Genomic DNA, 16,803 nt, shown 5'->3' with positions numbered 1-16,803 from the left:
CTTTCAGTCTCTCTATGAAAATTTGATAAAGGAAACTGAACCCTATTAAAGTGGGCTTTTACAAAACATATCAAATGCCAACTGACTTAGGTGTAATCCTCGGATTCCTCAAATTGGAATAATTCTACAGTTAATCCTTTAGTAAGGCTCTTGAGTTTTGCCTTGAAAGCTACTTTAAACCACACTTCAAGCAAAGAGCCTGAGCCCTTTAAGGCTCCCCTTGGCTGATATCATAAACATTGTGTTGTATTAGTGTCAGGAGTGGCTCTGGCAGAACTCTCCACCCCTACTCCCGAGGCACTAAATATATTACTCCTTTCTGAACTGCTTTCACAGGCCCATTTCAACCGTGTCCAGGCCTCCAGATTAGCTGAGGAGTTCCTGAAACCCACTTCTCCTTACCTCTCCACCTGTGGCACCATCTCTCGAGTCTACTCTCTAGACAGTTGTGAGTCACCCTCTAAAATGCTTTATTCCGGAGTTTACCTGAGAGCCCATCACCGGCTTCTCTCTGTGCTCAGCACAAAAGCCAACTCCTTGGCCTCTGCCCTAAGTCCTCAGCTGCCTGCCATACAGAGAGACTCTGGTTGTTAGGCCCAGTCCTCACCACAGTGAAAGCGTTCAGATCCTGAGTTGGGGGATCTCTGGGTTGGTTGGTTCAGTTCCATTTTTCCCAGCCCTTCAAGTCCCTAGCCCCCTTGCCCTTTCTGTTTTCTCTGCCCTGTCCATTGTCAGTTTTCTATCTACTCAGCCAGTTGTTTTCACTGCAGCTGTGAGTAGGCCCCCAAACACTGCGAGGGAAACATCAAAGAGCCATGCTGGGCCTGGCACAGTGGCTCACACATGTAATCCCAGCACTTTGGGAGGCTGAGGCAGGTGGATCACTTGAGGCCAGGAGTTCAAAACCAGCCTGGTCAACATGGTGAAACCCCATGTCTACTAAGACTACAAAAAATTAGCCAGGCGTGGTGGCATGTGCCTGTAATCCCGGCTACTTGGGAGGCTGAGGCAGGAGAATCACTTGAACCCGGGAGATGGAGGTTGCAGTGAGCTGAGATAGCACCAATGCACTCCAGCCTGAGCGACAGAGTGAATGAGACTCTGTCTTAAAAAAAAAAAAAAAAAAAGAGCCATTCTAACTAGCTCTGTCAAGAACTTAGGGTTTTGAGCCCCTGCCAGCCTTTCATTGTTCTAGGACAGTCCTTGGGTATTTTTAGTCCATTTTTATTCTAAATTTCAATAATGGCTACACCACTTCTCTCCTTAAGGTCTGCCCCCTTCACTCTTAGGATTTGTACCATCTGTACCATCAAAAACACTTCTCAACTGCCCCACTGCTTCATATATTTACCCATGCTTCCCGTTCTCCCCTGCTTCAGAGGCAGAGGCATCTCTGCTACCCTTAAAGGTAGGGTATTTCTGATGCTTTTAATGCCATACCTTTTCTGGTGCTTGTTTTTTCACTTTTAGATCTTCAATTTCTCATTCTACTGATGTCCTCTCCCTCAGCTTCCAAATAGACTGAACTTAGCCCATACTTTTTTTATCAATTTAATTTTTTTGAGACAGGGTCACACTCTGTCACCCAGGCTGGAGTGCAGTGGTGTGCTCACACTCACTGCAGCCTCGACCTCCTGGGCTCAAGCGATCTTCCTGCCTCAGCCTCCCAAGTATCTAGGACTATATGTTTGTGCCACCATTGATACAGTTTGCTGACAGATTTATCTAAGATTGCAACTGCTTTCCCCTACACTTCTATTACTACTCTGCTTTATTTTACTCCTTAGTATTTATAATCTAACATATGATATATTTTGCTTATTTATCTTATTTATTACCTGTTTCTCTCACTAGATGCAGCTTCAGGAAGGCAGGTGTTTTTGTCTTGCTGCGTTCCCTGTACTTAGAATACTGTCTGGCATCAGTTAATATTTGTTGAATGAATGTTGATTGGACCGGATGTGGGGTGTGAGCGAAAGAGAGGAGTCAAAGATGAAGCCAAAGGCTTTGGCCTGAACAAACTTGACTGAGCAGGAGGATTGAGGGAGGAGCAAGTAGCTTCCACCTGTTTGTAAAGGAAGCCGGAGACCTGGAATCACTTTTGATTCCTCCTCACCTGGCACATCTCATTGGTCATCTTATTGAATCTTCCTGCCTTTGCAATCCCATGCACTTCTGATCTCTCCTTATTCAGTATCTTAAATTGAGCCCTGAATACCAGTTGTCTGGACTGCTTGTCTTTCTGTACTCCAGTCCTTCCACCCCTTCTGCGAGGCCGTCTTTCTTTCTTTCTTTCTTTCTTTTTTTTTTGAGACGGAGTTTCACTCTTGTTGCCCAGGCTGGAGTGCAATGGTGCAATCTCAGCTCACTGCAACCTCTGCCTCCCAGGTTCAAGCGATTCTCCTGCCTCAGCCTCCCAAGTAGCTGGGATTACAGGCTCCCGCCACCATGCCCGGGTAATTTTTGTATTTTTAGTAGAGATGGGGTTTCATCATGTTGGCAAGGCTGGTGTTGAACTCCTGACCTCAGGTGATCCACCCGCCTCAGCCTCCCAAAGTGCTGGGATTACAGGCGTGAGCCACCGCACCCAGCTAGGCCATCTTTCTAAAACATATCTCTGCCATAGCCATTCTCCAGATGGAAAGCCTTCACAATGGCTCCTTGTTGTCTGCTGGGCAAGATCTAGTAGTAGTGTGTATGTGACACTTGCTTAGCTCACTTTCTCCTCATTCTCTTCCATATACACAGTGTACCCTCCCTCTACTTTAACTGCTTACAGTAAAAACTCTCAGACCTCTGGATCAGGAAAGTTTCATGTCTCCTGAGCAATGAGCCTGTTTTTCCCTTAGAGACAATGTGAATCTTGGGATTGTTTCCCTCTTTGCTTTGGTGGCTGAGACTTGTATCTCCCACCATCTGTGACAGCTGTCAAAAGAGCTCCCAGACCAGCCACCTCCATTGTCTTGCATGGTGTGTGGCCCTATAGGTTCTGAGGCAGTGCTTGTGGACTGCCTGGCCATTTTGTAGGGGACAGTTTCCGTGGGAGCTTTCCTAGGGCTGAGGGATAGGGCAGGACTGTAGAGGGCACAGTTGGATCCCTGGCAAAATTGTGCTCTTCTGACTTAACTTAGATCTTTGCTCTCTTGGCGGTCATCTCCCAAGGCATATAATAACCACTGTTTATTAATCACTTACCATAAGTTAGGTATAGGTATGACTTGACATGTATTACTTCATTTAGACTTCCCAGCAACCATATCTCATACATACGATTACTATCCCCAGTTTACAGATGGAAAGCCAAGGCTTAGAGGGACTAAGTAACTTTTCCACAGTCACACAGTACCTGCTGGAGCCAGGATTCAAACCCAGTCTAGCCTGACTCAGCTTGGATTATTCACTACTGTGCTATGAGCCTTTTAAATTGGGGGCTTTCAACTCCTTCAGGTACTGTATATTTGGAAGACAAAATATTAAATTTTGGCCGGGTGTAGTGGCTCATGCCTGTAATCCCAGCACTTTCAGAGGCTGGGTCAGGAGGATCACTTCAGCCCAGGAGTTTGAGACCAGCCTGGGTAACAGAGTGAGACCTCATCTCTACAAATTTTTTTTAAAAATTAGCTGGGGGTGTTGGTGCACAGCTGTGGTCCCAGCTACATGAGGGGCTGAGGCAGGAGGATTTTCTGAGCCCAGGAAGTCAAGGCTGCAGTGAGCCATGTTCACACCAGTGCACTCCATCCTGAGTGACAGAGCAAGACCCTGTCTCAAAAAAAGAAAAAAAGAAAAAAACAAGGAAAAAAATACTAAATTTCTTAGCAACTCCAGCAGTATTTCATTCAACATCCCCTTTCTACATCTTCACTAAGTACCCCTGTGCCTCCTTTCAGTCAGCTTTTAGTGAACTTCTTGAGCTAATTTAAAGTCCCTGGCATATGGTTTGCCTTTGACATAATTTTTTCTTCCCCTGATCCCTCATTTTTATTTACATATTCCTTGTTACACCAGCCTTGCGGAACACCAGATTCTGAACTTTATATATTTATGCCATGATGCCATCCCTTCATTCTGGTCCTCTTTCTGTGTAAACGTTCTTGTTGTTGCTGTTTTATTATGAGAATTTTCTAACATGCACAAAAGTAGACTCATACAAGCCCTGTGTCCCCATCACTCCTTATGAACATTTTGCCAATCTTGTTTTATCTTTTTTCCACACTTCTTTTTTTCTGGCATATTTTAAGGCCATTCTCGGACACTGGGTCATTTCGTCTATAAATACTTCAGTTCTGCGGGTGTTTGTAAAGATGGGAGCCTGTCTTACCCATATCATCATTCATTTGGCAAGTGTGTGCCGAGTGCCTGCTGCGTGCTTAGTGCTGAGCAGACTGTGGCACGCACACCAGACGTGCTGGCTGCCCTTGAGAAGAGCTTACAGCCTGTTTTTAGTGAGACAAGGAAGTGAACACGCAAATTAGAACCACGAACTCATTTATTCATCCTGTCCTGCGATTATTTCAGAGCAATAAGGAAGAGATAATACATGGAGGCTTTTTGGCAGGGCATGGTGGCTCACGCCTGTAATACCAGAACTTTGGGAGGCAAAGGCAGGCAGAGCACTGGTCAGGAGTTCGAGACCAGCCTGACCAATATGGTGAAACCCCGTCTCTACTAAAAACACAAAAATTTGCTGGGTGTGGTGGCCGCCTGTAGTCCCAACTACTCGGGAAGCTGAGACAGGAGAATTGCTTGAACCTGGGAAGCAGAGGTTGCAGTGAGTCGAAATCATGCCACTGCACTCTAGCCTGGGCGACAGAGTGCGCCTCCATCTGAAAAACAAACAAACAAAAAAAAATGGAGGCTTTTCTTTTTAAAGTAGTATCTGTATAAATATATGTGTGTGTGTGTATTTTTGTTGTTGTTGTTTTGACAGGGACTCACTCTGTCGCCCTGGCTGGAGTTCAGTGGTGCCATCTCTGGTGGCACCCCCGCTTCCTGCGTTCAAGTGATTCTCGTGCCTCAGCTTCCTAAGTAGCTGGGATTACAGGCGCCTACCACCACGCCCGGCTAATTTTTGTATTTTTAGTAGAGACGGCGTTTCACCATGTTGGTCAGACTGGTCTCAAACTCCCGACCTCAGGTGATCCACCCGCCTTGACCTCCCAACGTGCTGGGATTACAGGCGTGAGCCACTGCGTCCAGCCCGTATCTGTATTTTTAATTAAGTTTTGAACTTAGTTTGAGTTAGGCTGCTCTTAAACAGTTATTACTAAGATAAAATAAGGCAAAACCAAACAGACCCCTGATCCTCCCGCCATTTCATGCTCCCCACAGAAAAACCACTTTCATTCACTATTTTGTTATCTATATTTCCAAATGGCATGCTACCTTTGCTCTTCTTGTTAGGCATTATTAATTGAATTTACAGTTGGAAGATGAGTATTTGTCTGTTTCATCTGCCTCCCCTTTGCATCACTCACATACACATACATATACTCACTGTTTAAACTAGTTATATTGACATTTGGGTCTAGCCTTGTGGCTCATGCCTGTACTCCTAGGTACTTAGGAGGCTGAGGCGGGATGATTGCCTGAGCCCAGGAGTTCGAAGGCTGCAGTGAGCCGTGATTGTGCTACTGCACTCCAGCCTGTGCAACAGAGTGAGACCCAGTCTCTAAAAAAATAAAACTAAAGGCCAGGTGCGGTGGCTCACACCTGTAATCCCAGCACTTTGAGAGGCCGAGATGGGCAGATCACTTGAAGTCCGGAGTTCAAGACCAGCCTGGCCAACACAGTGAAACCCCGTCTCTACTAAAAATACAAAAATTAGCCGGGCATGGTGGCGTGTGTCTGTAATCCCAGTTGCTTGGGAGGCTGAGGCAGGAGAGCCACCTGAATCTGGGAGGCGGAGGTTGCAGTGGGCCAAGATCTTGCCACTTCACTGCAGCCTGGGCAACAGAGCAAGATTCCATCTCAAAAAGCCAAAAACATTTGGACTGGCTCAGTATTCACCATATACTTCATTATGAGTATTCAAATACTGGTGATAGTTGAGTCATATAACGTACTGTGATTATTTTTCCTTTCTTGTACAACTCTGTTTTCCCTGGAGTCTTTTTTTAAAAAATTATTTACTGCTGGGCGCAGTGGCTCACGCCTGTAATCCTAGCACTTTGGGAGGCTGAGGTGGGTGGATCACGAGGTCAGGAGATCGAGACCATCCTGGCTAACACGGTGAAACCCCGTCTCTACTAAAAAAATACAAAAAATTAGCCGGGCCTGCTGGCAGGCGCCTGTAGTCCCAGGTACTCGGGCGGCTGAGGCAGGAGAATGGGGTGAACCCGGAAGGCGGAGCTTGCAATAAGCTGAGATCGCGCCATTGCACTCCAGCCTGAGGGACAGAGTGAGACTCCGTCTCAAAAAAAAAAAAAAAAAAAAAAATTATTTGCTATGTTTTCTATGGTACTTATCACTAGTTTATTCCTAACTTCACTCCCAAGTGTATAAGGCTCCTTACAGTGTGGTCAAATTCAGTTGGGTGTTCAGCCAACTTCCATCTTCTTCAGGAATTCTCTCCCAGAACCATCTGACCTGCTCCAGGCTGTCTCATTTGATCTCTGGGCTGGCAGCACTGATGTTGTCTTGGGATCTGCCTTCCTCAATATTCTGGGCATCAAGTGTCTCTCATCCTTAAAACAACCCTTGCTCAACTCCATGAGTCCTTCTAGTGACTGCCCTGTCCCTCTACTTGTGTTTACAGCCTACCCCTTGAAAGAATTCTCTCTCTTGTCTGGGCCTCTTGTGACATGGGAAGTGAAAGAGGAGATCTGGCCAGGCGCAGTGGTGCATGCCTGTAATCCCAGCACTTTGGGAGGCTGAGGTGGGTGTATCACCTGAGGTCAGGAGTTCGAGACCAGCCTGGCCAACATGGTGAAATCCTGTCTATACTAAAAATACAAAAAATTAGCTTGGCGTAGTGGCTGGCACCTGTAATCCCAGCTACTCAGGAGGCTGAGACAGGAGAATTGCTTGAACCTGGGAGGTGGAGGTTACAGTGAGCTGAGATCGCACCATTGCGCTCCAGCCAGGGCAACAAGAGCAAAACTCCGTTCCAAAAAAACCCAAAAAACCAAAAACAAGAGACTGGGTGTGGTGGCTCACGCCTGTAATCCCAGCAATTTGGGAGGCTGAGGCAGGCGGGTCACGAAGTCAGGAGTTCGAGACCAGCCTGGCCAACATAGTGAAACCCTATCTCTACTAAAAATACAAAAATTAGCTGGGTGTGGTGGCACACACTTGTAGTCCCAGCTACTCGGGAGGCTGAGACAGGAGAATCGTTTGAACCCGGGAGGTGGAGGTTGCAGTGAGCCGAGACCATGCCACTGCACTCCAGCATAGGTGACAGAGTGAGACTCTGTCCCCCCCAACCCCCTAAAAAAGAGGAGATTCTCAGTCCATGCACAGAGTAGGGATTGAAATCTGCATAGGAGTGAAAACCAGAAAAAAAAAAAGAAAGAAGGACTTTTCTTTTAATTAATCATTCATTGCAGGCCAGGAGCAGTGGCTCATGCCTGTAATCCCAGCACTTTGGGAGGCCAAAGCAGGTGGATCACCTGAGGTCGGGAGTTCAAGACCAGCCTGGCCAACATGGTGAAACCCTGTCTCTACTAAAAATATAAAAATTAGCCAGGCTTGCTTGTGCACTCCTGTAATCCCAGCTACTCAGGAGGTTGAGGTATGAGAATTGCTTGAACCCAGGAGACAGAGGTTGCAGTGAGCCAAGATCACACCACTGCACTCAAGCCTGGGTGACAGAGTGAGACTATGTCTGAAAAAAAAAAAAAAAAAAAAAATCATTCATTGCTTTCTGGAGAAGATGGAATTTTCAAAATTGCCTGAAGCAAAACTTCCTGCTTTTTCCTGATTATATATTACATGCCCATTGTTGAAAATCTGGAATATTGGGTCAGGTGCGGTAGCTTACACCTATAATCCCAGCACTTTAGGAGGCCGAAGCAGGAGGATCGCTTGAGCCCAGGAGTTTGAGACCAGCCTGGGCAACATAGGGAGATCCCATCTCTGTTAAAAAATATATATTAAAATTTTGAAAAATTTGGAAAATGAGGAAAAGAATCAGGAGCAGAGATTTAGCTATTAACATTTTTGCTTGTTCCTGCTTTTTATTTCATGCATATATAAATGTGTTTTTAATTAAAGTTGGGCTTATGTTACAACAAATTCCAAGTGAGAAAAAAGTTGGAATTGTGTTATAAGAAATTTCAGATGAGGCCTGGCTCAGTGGCTCATGCCTGTAATCTCAGCACTTTGGGAGGCTGAGGCAGGTGGATCACTTGAGGTCAGGAGTTCAAGACCAGCCTGGCCAACATGGTGAAACCCTGTCTCTACTAAAAATGCAAAAATTAGCTGGGTGTGGTTGCACATGCCTGTAATCCCAGCTACTCAGGAGGCTGAGGCAGGAGAATTGCTTGACCCCAGGAGGCGGAGGTTGCAGTGAGCCGAGATCGCCTGGGCAACAGAAGGAGACTGCATCTCAAAAAAAAGAAAAATTTCAAATGAGGAAAAAAGTTATTTAATAGGAAGAGGGGGAGTAAATTACCTGGTTGCACAGCTCTGGAGGGCACCATTCACACTGTGTTCAGTAGCAAACCCAGCGATCCTGGGTTGAAGGGGTAAGAGCCTCCAGGCACAGTTTAAGAAACTGATAAAAAGCCTTTGTTTTGTCATATCCTTCGTGGCCACCATTCCCCCCCCCCCCCATTTAGTTGTTACATGCAATACTACTCAATTTGCAAAGCTAATACAACTGGATTCTCCACTGTTTTTGGTAAGAAACTATCAGTTCAACTAACACAGATACTTTTTTTTTTGGAGGCAGAGTCTTGTGCTGTCACCCAGGCTGGAGTGCAGTGGTACAATCTCAGCTCACTTCAACCTCCACCTTCTGGGTTCAAGGATTCTCATGCCTCAGCCTCTCGAGTAGCTGGGACTACAGGCGGGTGCCATCATGCCTGGCTAATTTTTTGTATTTTAGTAGAGACGGAGTTTCACCGTGTTGCCCAGGCTGGTCTCGAACTCCTGAGCTCAGGCAATCTGCCCAATCCACCCGCCTTGGCCTCCCAAAGTGTAGGATTACAGGCATGAGCCACCAGGCCCGGCTTAACTAACACAGATACTTTTTTTTTTTTTTAATACTTTTAGGGTACATGTGCACAACGTGCAGGTTAGTTACATATGTATACATGTGCCATGTTGGTGTGCTGCACCCATTAACTTGTCATTTAACATTAGGTATATCTCCTAATGCTATCCCTACCCCCGCCCCCCACCCCACAACAGGCCCCAGTGTGTGATGTTCCCCTTCCTGTGTCCATGTGTTCTCATTGTTCAGTTCCCACCTATGAGTGAGAACATGCGTTGTTTGGTTTTTGGTCCTTGCGATAGTTTGCTGAGAATGATGGTTTCCAGCTTCATCCATGTCCCTACAAAGGACATGAACTCATCATTTTTTATGGCTGCATAGTATTCCATGGTGTATATGTGCCACATTTTCTTAATCTAGTCTGTCATTGTTGGACATTTGGCTTGGTTCCAAGTCTTTGCTATTGTGAATAGTGCCACAATAAACATACGTGTGCATGCTAACACAGATACTTTTTAACAACATGACCACTTTCTAAGTTCATTACCCTTTGAAACAAAACAAAACAAAACTCAGCTACACCATTTCTAAACAAAGGTGTAAAAAAAAAATTGAAGATCCACTTAGCTAAGGAAGCCACTAAAAGAGTTGGAACAAAAGGCTCTCTCCAAATGGCTATGAATTTAAGCCTTTATAATTCATAAAGAACATATGAATTCAGAAAGAAAAACGTGCAGTTTATAGTTTTATATAGCATTAACCCTGGAAGTTGCTCTCAGATCTTAAAAGTCTTCAAATTCTTCTGTTACTTTTACATATGAAGATAGCAACGTATTTGGTTGATGATGGCTAAGAAAACATCTGGCACAGCCATATTAACAAGGGAATAGTTTGTTTTACGACAGAAGAGGAAGCTTCTGTTCTCGGCTAAGAGCCATGTCCTCAGATACCATGGCAATAAATGGAAAGCTTGTCAGTAAGTGGTTGCCTCTTTGTCTTAAATTTTTAAGCAGTTTAGTAGTTAGCTCCAAATTAGGAAATTAACTGGCAATCAAAGCATTGGAGCAGGAAAACCCATTATAGCTCTTCCAAATCTCCAAAAAAAAAAAAAAAAAGGTTAGCATTACGATAACTCTTCGTAGGAAGAGGAATACGGCAGGGCGCGGTGGGTCATGCCTATAATTCCAGCACTCTGGGAGGCTGAGATGAGCAGATCACTTGAGACTAGGAGTTCCAGACCAGCCTAGGCAACGTGGCAAAACCCTGCCTCTACTAAAAATGCAACAACAACAACAAAACTAGCCGGGTGTGGTGGCATGTGCCTGTGGTCCCAGCTACTCAGGATGCGGAGGTGGGAGAATCACCTGTGACCAGGGAGGTTGAGGCTGCAGTGAGCCAAGAGTGCGCCACCACACTCCAGCCTGGGTGACAGAGTGAGAACCTGTCTCAAAACAAACAAACAAACAAACAAAAATTAGAAGAATTGAAAGAATTGACTGGTAGATGGAAACATGCTGGAATCTGTTGGCTTGCTTGCGGGTATAGGGGCCTCAAAAGGTATCTCCCCATTTAGAACCTTTGTGTTTGTTTTACCAGTGGCTTTAATTATTTCTCAGCTCAACCCCACTGCTTCCCTAAACACTGGATAGTAGTGGAATAGCTTAGTGGTGACATCTTATAGGCCCAAGAATAGAAATAGCACCGGATCAGTTAACTAAGAACAAAATGTCATTCACATACATCTTGCTGAGATGGTGAAGAATATTCTCCCTTTCTTCGGCTTTCCTATATTTCTTTAGGAGACCTCTTGTATTGTGGTAAATTGTCAACATATCTCATGTAGTTATTCTCATGCATGCCATCTTCCTGAACAGCAACAGATACTGTGAGGCAGGAACTGTGCCTTATACTTTCTCCCCCACAGTGCCTAGGAGAATGTCTTGTACACAGTATGTTTTCAATAAATGAACACTGGATACATTTTAGGAATCAAGCCAAGGGACTGGCCAGCTGTAGCAACGATCAATGTGGCTCAACTACACTCAAGAGTATCCCATCTTCAGGACAAAGGACAGTCAATCTTGAGCCATTCTGAACTGATTATCATACTCCTAAGTATCATTGATTTCATTTGGCATTTTCAGTGAAGATGCGGGCTTTTTATTTATCTCTGGAATATTCCATTCCAGAGTATTTGGGTTTACTTATAGCAAAAAAAAAAAAAAAAAAAAAAAATTCATTTAAAAACTGTTTATCAAACATGAGAGCAAAATGCATCATGTACTCAAGATGGTGATTTTTAAATTTTTTCGATTTCATTTTAACTATTGTTGAAGCCATCCACTGGGAGATTTTATGGTTTTCAAAAAAACCATACTTATATATATATATAAAATATATATAATATATAAATATATAAAATACATACATAAAATATATATACATAAAAATATAAATATTTGTTGAGATGGAGTCTCGCTCTGTTGCCCAAGCTGGAGTGCAGTGTTGCTATCTTGGCTCACTGCAACCTCCGCCTCCTGGGTTCAGGTGATTCTCCTGCCTCAGCCTCCTGAGTAGCTGGTATTACAGGCGCCCACCACCACGCCCTGCTAATTTTCATATTTTTAGTAGAGATGGGGTTTCACCATGTTGACCAGGCTGGTCTTGAACTCCTGACCTCAGGTGATCTGCCTGTCTCAGCCTCCCAAAGTGCTGGGATTACAGGCATGAGCCACAGTGCCCAGCCAAAAAGCTGTAGTTTGAATGAGTGTTATAATGTAAACAGAGATTTGCTGTTGCCAAGTTTTTAGAGAGGAATGTTCCTATGAAGCATTTAGTTCTCAGTGTGTCCCTCCCCTTGGATGTATATTAAATGATCCTGACAGCTTCAGCTGACATGAGTTTTGAGGAATTCCAAGCTAATCTATTAGGTCATATCTACAGATACTTTGGGGATCTCTTGTTAAACAGTTGGGAAGTTCTAAATATTTCCATGAAAAAGCTGCCAGGAAAGAGAAATCTGCTAATAAAAAGGAGAATGACATAGTTTGAGGGTCTACTTATTGTAAAGCAAGAGAAAGAACAGTAACTGGAGTAAAATGAGGTCACAGCTGTGATGAACGGCTGTGGTAGCTTAGCTATTGAGGCCAGGCTAAGCTGTTTACCACCAGATTTTGATACAAAGGGACACTACCAGAAAGGATCCTTTGGAAATACGTGGTGGAGTTGCAAGAAATAAATCTTCATTCATGAAACTGGCAACCTTTGGGGCAATGCTGAATCACACAGAGGGGGAAGGCCTGTCCTTTGCAAAAGACAAAATGGTTTTCAACCAACTGTATTTAGTCTTTAGAAAATTATGGGCCTCCTTGCTTTGCAGAAGTGTCAGAGTTTCCAAAAGAGATTTCTTTCACCAGGTGGCTACCCACTAATAAAGGCCATACCACTTCTTTCAAAGATGACAAAGTTTAAAAGGTGCATACAGAACTCTGTAAATGCAATGATGATTACTGTTTGTCAAATGTGTCGTTGCTTCCTGCATGAGTCCTGTCTCCAGTTAGCTGTGGCAGTTTCTGAGATGAGCTGGCCTCTGTGGAAGACCCACTGGTGAAAGGTGGGCTGGATACAGGACCAAAAAGGTTCAATTTTGGGGTTCAATTTGGGGACCCCAAAATGCCTGCGGTCAAAGCATGAGGACAACAAAGAGTTGCCCCTTCTCTTTTTCTTCCGTTCCTCCTCCTCCTGCTTCCTGTGTCCTTCTTGCTCCACTTCTCTCAGCTCCTTACCAGAAGCCTGACTTAGGGGTCCAGTACTTGTCTGTTTCCATGGAACAATCTCTGACAAGTTAACCAGCCAGTCAGTTGACCTCCTATTCCCTAGGCTCTCCTCTTCCCTAGGCAAGTTGCCCTTCCTCAACTCTTAACCATTACTGGAAGGTAGCTGGAGGAAATGAGAAGCTGAGGAGAAACCAGTGCCTTTTTCTGTGTTTACGATATATTAAGCATAAGCACAATTAGTAGTTTTATCTGAGAATAAAAGTATCCTAAATAGATCCTGGCTGTGTGATTTCAGGCGCTCGAGGAGTGCCCTCCTGGAATGTCAGTTTCCTTCCTCAAAGCCCCGAGGGCAGGTTCTTAACACTGGCTGGAGGTCAAATAGGGTACTGACTATATTTCCATTTCACCAGGGAACTCCAAGGTCAAAAACAAGGCTACACCTGACAGAACATTTAAAAAAGAATTACACTGCTGTGCAAATACAAAGAAGTGTCCACTGATTTTCACCAACTCTGGGTGCACTGCCTGTGAGTTAGCCCAGCTCCTCAAGGAAATTTACGATTAAAAAATAATTCATTGCCTTTCCACCTGCCAGCATAGTACTTCAAGTTGAGATGCTCACCGGGGCCTCCTAACCCCTCTCTTCGGATGCAACCCCTTTCTTCCTAGGTAGTCCATCCTACAGGACTGTTAAACCAATATTTCTTATTTGCCATTTCGAATCCTCAAGGATTCACTGAGTGCCTACCCTACACCTTCGCTTGAAAACTTTCAGAGATTTCCTGTATTCTGCTTCAAGCCCAGCTCCACCTTCCCATCTAAACATTGCCCACTTACCCTAAGCCTTCCAGTCTTGCCAACCTCCAAAGCACCATGCCATGGGGCCTAAAATGCCCTCTTCTCTCCCCTCTGAGCCTGTTCAAACTCAGCTCAGTCTCTCGTCCTGGGTTTTGGTGTCCCTCCAGGGTAAAGGGGTGGGGAGGGTTCCTTCATTCTGACTGGCTCCCAGTGAGGCAGCCCCACTTGAGGAAGAGGCTGAGATGCCAAGTGACTTGCCTGGAGTCATTTGCCAGCAGGTGATGGAATAGGGACTACGAGCCACCCTGCAGCCTCTCCTGGGAGGACAACGCCCCTTCTCCCTCTCCATGCACTCTTGAGGCAGCAAAGAGGAGGCATCTGGATGCGTTTACCTCCTCCCCACCCCCACAGCTTGGCCCTCACTAAGCTATCTTGTGTCCTTCCTCCTGCTATGATTGATTCGCCCAGGAAGGTGGGGTTTCATCTTTACCTTTCAAAAATAATTCTTTAGTTCTCCTAATTACAAGGTGGGGGGTGGGGGGTGGGGGTGGGGGGTGGGGTGAGGCGGGGGTTACAAAACAAAACAAAACTCCATGAAGCAACTTAGAAAGCACGACCGCAAAGGCCCTCCATCATCCCCACCCAGAGGTGAGGACAAGGTCTGGGGGTGCTGGGTGGCTTCAGACCTTCCAAGGGTCCAAGCTATCTGCTTCAAGAGGGCATGGAAACGTAACTCATAGACTTACCGCCCCCCGACTTTTGCAGGAGGGAGCGCTCTCCCCTCCTCTGGGAGGCTGGAGACTCGGGGACAGAAGATGCGCTGGAGGGAAGAGAACGGAGCGTCGGACACCAGAAAAACTTTGGGGGATTCGGGGTGAGAAAGAAGGCGTGAAGAGAGAAGGGAGGCTCAGCAGGGGAGGAGGGGCGGGGGCGGGGGCGGGAGCGGGAGGAGTCACTGCGCCGCGGCCGCCCCTCCCCGCCCTCCTCTCGGCGGCCCCGGGCCCTCCTCCCCCTCCTCCCCCTCCTCCTCCCCCTCTTCTTCCTCCTCCTCCTGGTGTGGCTGGCTGCGGCCAGAATCGGAGCCCCAGCCGCGCTGCCGGTGAGTGACCAGCCCCAGGGGACAGAGACGGGAGGCCTGGGACCCCCCCTCTCCAGGGTGGGGCCTTCCGCCGTGTCTGGGAAAGTTTGCGGGCGCCCCGGGACGCGGGCATCTCCAGGGCCGCTCGGCGCCTCCCCATCTCCCCGCGCCCGCCCTGGCCGCCCCCAGGGGCGCCCTGGGGCCCGCAGAGAGATGGCCCCCCGGCAGGGACTCCTCGGCTCCCCTCTGTTCTGAGACTGCTTCTGGGACCGGGGTCCGACTCTAAAGAGAAAACTCAAACAGCAAAAAAAGGAATATCGACTCAGTTCCGAGGGCGGGGGCCGGGGCTCGTTCTCACCCGCGCGCGGCCCCTCGACCTCTCGGACCCGGGCCACCAGCTCTGCGCCCCTCACGCCTCCCTCGGGGCCTCTGTGTCTCTCTCCCGCTCCCGGACTCCCTCCTCCTTCTGACTGCTGTTATTTGGGCTGCTGTCCCTCCCCGCTCCCTGGTACCTCAGCTCGGACCTTAGCCGGTGCCTGCAGCCTGGAGTCCCCTCCTGCCCCGGAAGGCAAGGAGCCAGGCCACAGGGCCACAGCCGCGGGGGCCACCACACTGGCCCAAATATTTCCTGCAGGTATGACCATTCACTGGGTATTGGGGTTGGGTCCCTTGGACCCACAAACTGAACCTCGTGGGTACAGGGAAAAATTAAAATATATTCCTCCTTAGGATTGTACTGCTTCTGTTGGTTTGGCATCTTTTTATTTTTAACCCTTCTAACTGTGCTTTCTTCGAATAATAATACTTCATGTAATTAGCGTTTCTAATATCTAAAGACAGAAGGAAGAAAATAAACGGAAGAGAGAGAATGCTTGCTAAAAATACTCATTTTTGACTTCAGTCCACACTCGACTGTTTTCCTGGGAGATAGAAGTTCAGTGTAGCTTGTTTTCAGACTAACCGCAAACACGATTACAGTCTCCTCCAGGCTAGAAGTTTTAATTTGCCTGACATGCACCACACTGTTGGTATTCCCAGCCTGGCATTCCCGTCTGCATAGCTCTAGTCTCCCTCCCAACTCCCCCACCCCCACTTTCTTTCTCATAAAAGGGAGCTGTGAAAACAAGGCAATGGGAGAGGCTCAAACGAGCTGGACCACATAATAAAAACAGCCCTACTTATTTTAATCCTGAAGCTATGGACTCCCCTGGACTCTGATTGGGTGGAAGAGTTGTTTAGTTCATCTGTGTGGTTTTTCTGTCAGTAGTTATTATGGTTGAATCAGTGTTTCCATGACAGGCTTGCTTCTCTGGGCACGATGGGGAGCCTGTTAATTCTCGGATGGGTCTGGACAGATCAAGTCTGGAGTCTGGAGAGATTTTTCAGGGCTCGACCTGGGCTTATATTGCAAACCTCTGCACACTCATTCAGAACCAGAGCAGCCGCGAGCAGCCTGAGCTGGGGTTTTCTTCCACATGATCTGGGAAGAAAAAGCTCTACCAAGGAGCGAACTGTGTGAGCATGGTTGCTGGGGGATGTTGAATGTTTTACGTTTTTAGGAAGAACACACTTCTCAAAACTTTAGCCATTCCTGTTTCCATACAAACAATAAATGTGGTTGTAACAAATGTAGTAGATCAGATTCTGAACAACCCCTTAAAAAACAGGTCCAAGTATTGAACCATTTGGAAATAAAGATTTTATTTTATTTGAATTCTACTGGAAATAAGAGAGTTTATGTTAAAAAGGATGTAATTCACTTCTCTCCACTGATTCAGTTTGACAGTTCCCCATTGGTATGAATCAGTTAGGTTTTATTGTGGTCTCAAAACATCATTAAGGCAGGGCACAACATCATTAAGGCAGGGCACGGGGTTCATGCCTATAATCCCAGCACTTTGGGAGGCTGGGGCGGGCAGATCACTTGAGGTCAGGAATTCGAGACCAGCCTGGCCAACCTGATGAAACCCCGTCTCTATTAAAAATACAAAAGCTAG

At 46.4% G+C, this 16,803-nt stretch overlaps 1 protein-coding gene across 3 annotated transcripts in view; it reads left to right on the top strand.

Annotated features, from left to right (window-relative positions):
* Positions 1–14,332: 14,332 nt before the first annotated feature.
* STON1 (stonin 1) overlaps positions 14,333–16,803 on the top strand; it is a 65,596-nt gene continuing 63,125 nt past the window's right edge. The window contains exons 1-2 of one of the 3 annotated variants that reach the window (XM_034953092.3): positions 14,333–14,602; positions 15,324–15,440. The gene's annotated coding sequence lies outside the window, so the exon portion shown is untranslated. Of the gene's footprint in view, positions 14,603–14,687; positions 15,441–16,803 lie in introns of those variants that run through there. The other 2 variants (XM_008976262.4, XM_055107994.3) reach the window with 2 other exon arrangements.

This window comes from Pan paniscus, chromosome 12 (genome assembly GCF_029289425.2).
Source record: "Pan paniscus chromosome 12, NHGRI_mPanPan1-v2.0_pri, whole genome shotgun sequence".
Taxonomy (NCBI): Eukaryota; Metazoa; Chordata; class Mammalia; order Primates; family Hominidae; genus Pan; species Pan paniscus.
Note: the sequence above shows the minus strand (reverse complement) of the source record. Positions and strands in the feature narration are given on the sequence as shown.